Raw genomic sequence first — 6,000 nt, 5'->3', positions numbered from 1 at the left:
TCTACATCAAACATTGCAGCATGTCAGTACGCTTCTCTCGAACAAGAGACACTGTTGGATGACTTGTGTTTACCATATCTTTATATTGGAGCAACATTTCAGTTTCATTTGACCCAATGTCACCCCCTCTAAGCGGTGAGATTGGTACAATTCTCAAACGATTGGCATTCAAGGTAGAGTTAAGCAAATTACACCATATTTTGTGAAAATGTTAGTAAACTATCTAAGAACAATTGTACGTTAAAATATTTTCGATGTTATTCAAATTGTTTCTGTTATGCATTAAGAAATTACGAGAGGTGTATCGTTTTTTTACCCATGTTCCCATATTTGCTGACGGTATGACTTAAAGAGCAATATTAAATGTTTTTATGCAATTTTGATTAAAAAATGTCAGAATTAATTGCACCAAAAATTTCAAATATTGATCTTCTAAGGCAATTAAACAACAGATATTTTTACCATTCCTGATTATTTACTGAAAAGTCGATCCAATTTCTATCATTTACCCCATCAAAAAGGACCAAAAAACATCCCCTATTTTGACGTTTCATCAGCTTGTACCGCATCCTGAATCCACCCAAAATCTCCCCCGACCCATTTCATCTCACCAATTTCCCACAACAAATCTCACTGCTCACCCTCATCGCAAAAAAAAAAACAGCAACCCAACCCACCCTCTCACCAAAGCGCGCGCTCTCCACTCTCTCATTTTCGCTAGCCCCGTGCGGAAAATCGCTCACTGAGATTTTCGCAAATTCGAATGTCCTTTCGGCTCTCTGCCGAACTTTTCCGGAGGGAAATCCCTTTCGCTCGCGGCGCACTCACTCTCTCGTGCGCGTGCTGAGTTACCGGTACGGTCCTTTCGCGGCGGGTTCCGAAACGGGATCGCAGTTTCGTTTCGTTCGTTCTCGCGTAAGGTTGTGGTCCAAACGCCGCCGCGGACACGCCACGGGTTGTGGTCAGTTTTTTTCGGTGTAGGTCTCTTCAAAGCGGGGAGGGGTGTCTCCCAACGCGGTGGTCACCAGGACCTTTGAATAAGTGTGTTCGGAAGGAGGCTTTGAGGCTTACGGGTATACAATAACTGGGTGATTTGAGGTTCCGTTTTGGCGCATGATGGCCATCCGGGAACATTTCGCGGAACCGGACGACCCGGGACGACGGCAGCGGCGACAGCAGCTGTGGAGTTGATTTTGGGAACGCTCGTCGTGTAGAAACCGAATCGATTTCGCATGCAGAGATATTGATTGTGTGAAAATAAAACGAACCACTTTTTTCCCACAGACTCTCCCCGTGTCCTCGTGCGGCGCTCCAACCTACTCTGGGTCAACCTTTCCCCCTCCCCATGTGTCCCCGCCTGACCTCCGTGTTGGCCAAAACGAGACATTCGCGTGTATGAATCCGTGCGTTTTCGTCCTTCAGCTCCGGAACTCCCGCGCCGCGCGCGCCTTCCGAGTGACCACGAGGAAGAACCTGCTCCGGAGAGCGAGAGCGTTAGCGTGAGCGTGAGTGCTTGGGTGAACCGGTTCGCGCCGGGGTGAGAGTGGGTGAGAAAAGCTCAGGACCTCCTCGCGACTCACCAGAGTGTGGGTTCTCCGTACGTCGTGTTCCGTGAGGTTGGGGGGTCCTGTTGGCCAGGGCCAGGTATCTGGTGTGTGACGACTGTTTAGGGCGGTTCCGCACAGACTGTGGTGAGACTTTGTGCTGCGCTCCGTGTTGCAGAACTTGGAAGCTGTTCTAGAGGTTCCACGCGGACGGTTCAGGACTTCCGGAACGGGACAACGGTGCCCCCGCAAAGTGTAGTGTGGTCAGTGTTCGGTTCCGGTTCCCCGGGAGAAAGGAACCTTTCCTTTCCAGTGCCGCGGGAGCTACTTTTTCTTCACTCGATCTCTTCAAAAAGTGTCCTAACCTCAAACGGGACGAAGTTGGAGTCGTTGCCGCAGCGGCGTGGTCCCGGGAACCACATTCCGGCGACCTCGAGTCGTGTGTCCCCGTTGTCCGAACGGCCGGAACGGCTGGTGAATTGCCAGGTCCCACAAAATTGCTGGCCCTTGACGCAGCCCCGAAAATATCGATAAAAGATTGTGTGAGTGTGGACCAAAAGTGCGAGTGCGAGCGAGAGAGGGACCAGAACTCACACCAAGCAGCAGCAGAGAGAAAGAGTGCGCGCAGTGCAGTGTGCCGAGCGTGAGCGTGAGTGAAAGGTTCGTCAAATTCGAGGAAAATTCGTTTTTTTTTGTCTCTGTCTCGAGCCCACCCTCTCCCGGTGGCACCCACACCTAAAACGAAAGGGAGGGAGAGGAAGTTTGCTGGTTTGTTTTCGTGGCCTACTGTGCGACATTCCGACCGACACAAACACACACACACACACACACACATACAAAAACGTGCAAAGTGTTTTTTGTGTGTGCGCTGCGAAAATCGAAACAATAGAGAAGAGCGTGGAAAAGGAAGAAGGAAAAACCTCCTTGCAGTTGTTTTTCGCGGATGAAAAATTACACAATCTTTCCGAGTGTTGATTTTGACGTGTTTGTTTTTCACACAAACACTGAAGCAGAACTACTGACGAGAATAGAAACAATAGAAATAGAGAAAAACTAGCGAATCTTCGCGCCGCAAACAAGTTGGAACATTTAGAAGAAAAAAAGTGTCGCCCTACAAATGTTTTTCCTGGCGTAGACGTGTGTACGTGTAACCAAAAATTCATAACGCAAAGTGCTCTCTATTTGTTGTTGGTTGAACTTCAAAGAATTTTCACTCGCACACCGTGTGGCGCTGCTGTAGTGTGCTGTGCGAAAAAGAAAAAAAGTGAGAGAAACCTCCCGAAAAACAGGGCGTTCGTGTGAGTTTGTGGGTGTGTAGGAATGTGTGCAATAAATTTCACCCAGCGTGGAGTGTGTATGCCTAGCATAGCGGAATAAGAAGGAAAAATATCGAGCAAAATTCAGGACGAAAATTTATGTACGTGTAAGCTACACAAATATACACACATTTACGGGCTAAGCTGAGCGCGCTGTGGTGTGTGATACGTGGAAATAATAGAAAAAAGGAAGAAAACGAAGCAAAAAGGGTGGTGGCGCGAAGAAGATGAAAATAAATAAATATATTTATGTACATTTGAGTGGTTGATCGTGAAAATTTCCGTGCAATACACATTCACACAAACACACACAAACTAGTCGTGTTGTTCCTGGAAATGTTTTGTGGTCTGAGCTGAGAAGGACAATTTTCTGTCTGTTAAAAAGACCTGAAAGTGTGGAGATTTGAAGGTAGGTTTTCAAAGAAATTAGGTGTTAATTTATTTTTGATAAGCGTACTATTCCATATTGTCATGTTTTAGTTTTTATTTACAAAAAAATGGAAAGAAGTAAAAAAAAAGTTAAACCCTTTGGCACTTGTATCGAAAAATAATCCTTTTCAATACTGTTTTTGATGTTTCTCCCTTATCTTGCAAATAACATTTAAGCGGGAAAACAAACGTTTCCTTGAAAAATTCAATTCAGAGGGCGATTTTTAGAGTTGCAATTTGAATGTTGTATTTAACTTGTTACAAAACATGATATTTTCAGCACTCGTCGTATTTATCCAACTCGATTAACCTCAATGGATAAATGTATGAATTGTATTGACAAAATCTTCGTGTAACTTGCAGCAGTAACTATTATTGCTGTTGTAAGATAATAGCTTAGTCGTAGCTTACTTAGTCAAAGGCTACTTGGATTAGCTAACCTAAAATGTTGTAAGATAGTAGTAAGCTATGACTAAGCTATTGAGGTTCAGATATTGTAACTTTAGGATCATTCTCAATAAATCCTTCAACCTGAACAGACGTATTTTAAAATTTCGTACTTTTTAATTTTAACATTATATTTGAGTTCTGCGACCATATCTTAGTGAAATTTTAGTTTCGATTGCCTGTAATATTACCAAATGCACAATATTTCAACACTGCCGCCATCTTGGATTTAAAATTTTCAAATCACTGCGGTGCATTGTAGAGCTATTTTTTTAAGTTGTATTCTAAAAGACTCGAAATAAACACTAAACCAAACCGAAATTTTCGATTAATTTTGCAACTAAAAATATGTTTAGGTGATTCAGAAACAAACAATTGAACATAATTTGTGTTGAATTAAAAAAAAGTTGACAATATAATTAGGGTAAGTGAATTTTCACGATTTCGCGGACAGCGTGAAATTTGGAAATTTGAAGATTCCCGTGAAATCCCGTAAAATTTATTAATTTTCTCAAATCATTTTTTTTAAATTATTTAAATAACAACATAATAAATATTTCACCCATGAAGACTTTTATATAAATTTGATTGCTTTACGATTGAAAAGCGTGATATTAATAAGGATATTACCATTTGAAGGATTGTTAGCAAATCATAAATTACCATAAAATTGTGACAATATTTAATGAGAAGTGAATGCTGTGAATACTTAAATCATGTTTACAAAAATCATTCAAAGTCAAAAACATATTCTCGGAATCATCATCAAAAATTATTGCAAGGAAAAAAATATTACAAGAAAGATAACATCAATCTTTTGATTTCAGTTATTCTCATACCAAAAAGTTTAATTTTTTTTACAAATGTTGGCTTTTTAATCAAAACATGTTAAAATTGACTAAGCAAGTATATTGTGTTTTTTTAAAGATTGCACAGATTTTTTTTAATTATATTGATTTATTTTTAACAAATTTCAGATTTTTCTGTGTCTTGTTTTATTTTCACAATACTTGATTTTTTGGGTGGATGGCTCCTGTTGAAGTTAAACAAAAACCCACCTTTTTTGTTTTTTGTTATGATTTTGAAAAACATATCGATATCGTTACAAGTTAAATTATGTTTGCCCATTGATTTCTAATTTAGTTTTTGAAAAATTAGAAGAAAACTTTGAAAAATATTTTTACTGAGCAAATTGTCGCAGAAATTAAATTTAGGGTATTTGTCCCTATTTTGGGCCTAGTACCTATTTTGGGTCTACCAAACTTAATTCAACGAAATTGAGCATTTCATCAAATCTGGCAGGAATCTGTCACTTGATAATGATACGTGCAGTCATTATCTTCATTTTGGTGGGCATGAATAATTTACTTTTTCCTCCTAAATGAGAAATAAAGCAATACAAATTGCACTCTTCACTTTTTTCTAGGCAAATCGCTTGTTGCCCATCAGGTCGAAAAATTTCACCACTTTTGCTTACCGCTTGTTGACACTCAGCGCCCGGCTTTCATCGCTCAGCACACGAATGAGAGCCGTCCCCCGAATCTCCAACCAGCGGTGATATGTTTTTAATGGTGGATTGCACAATCCCGTTGCAAAAACAATCACGAAACTGCCACCAAATCAATAAAATAACTGATTAATAACTTCGTCCATTTCGGAGAGAATGGCTCTATATTCAATCCATTTGACACTTCTACAAATTGTGACAGTGTGTGTGCGCTTTTCACAAGTTACAGTGTTTCTAGCATATTACGGGCTTGTTGTCTGGCTATGCAACAAATGTTTAATTATGTTTAAAACTCATAAAGAATGATATAAATCATGCCCAACACAGAAAAAAATCATGGTAATATTACATCTGGGAAGGGGTACATATTTTATGTCAGATAAAATGTGTAATTTTACCTCTTTTCTGGTGTAATGTCACTTTTTCAGTCTAAATTGAGGTAAAAATACATCATAAAAGAGGTAATATTCAACCTTCCAGAATTACAGCTTCCAAATTTACATTATTTTTTACTGTGAAGCTAATTATGCACGTAATGCAAGTGTAATCAATCGTTCTGATGTTTATTTGTGGCTTTAAACATCAAAATGATTGTGCATGTTTGTCGACCGAATTTGAGCGGTTGTACTGTACGAGCTGGGGCTGAACCGTACGTCAAAAAAGTTCGCCACGTGCTACGAGATTTCAACCAATCAGAAGGTAGGCCGAAAATATGTACAAGGAAGGTCGCGTTTCGCAAAATTTTCGTGAATTGGGT

The 6,000-nt window shown here is 40.2% G+C and overlaps 1 protein-coding gene across 4 annotated transcripts in view; it reads left to right on the top strand.

Annotated features, from left to right (window-relative positions):
- The first annotated feature begins 905 nt into the window (after positions 1–905).
- LOC6037170 (glucose transporter type 1) overlaps positions 906–6,000 on the top strand; it is a 431,006-nt gene continuing 425,911 nt past the window's right edge. For all 4 annotated transcript variants that reach the window (XM_038261494.1, XM_038261495.1, XM_038261486.1 and 1 more), the window contains exon 1: positions 906–3,269. The gene's annotated coding sequence lies outside the window, so the exon portion shown is untranslated. The remainder of the gene's footprint in view (positions 3,270–6,000) is intronic.

This window comes from Culex quinquefasciatus, chromosome 3 (assembly GCF_015732765.1).
Source record: "Culex quinquefasciatus strain JHB chromosome 3, VPISU_Cqui_1.0_pri_paternal, whole genome shotgun sequence".
Taxonomy (NCBI): Eukaryota; Metazoa; Arthropoda; class Insecta; order Diptera; family Culicidae; genus Culex; species Culex quinquefasciatus.
Note: the sequence above shows the minus strand (reverse complement) of the source record. Positions and strands in the feature narration are given on the sequence as shown.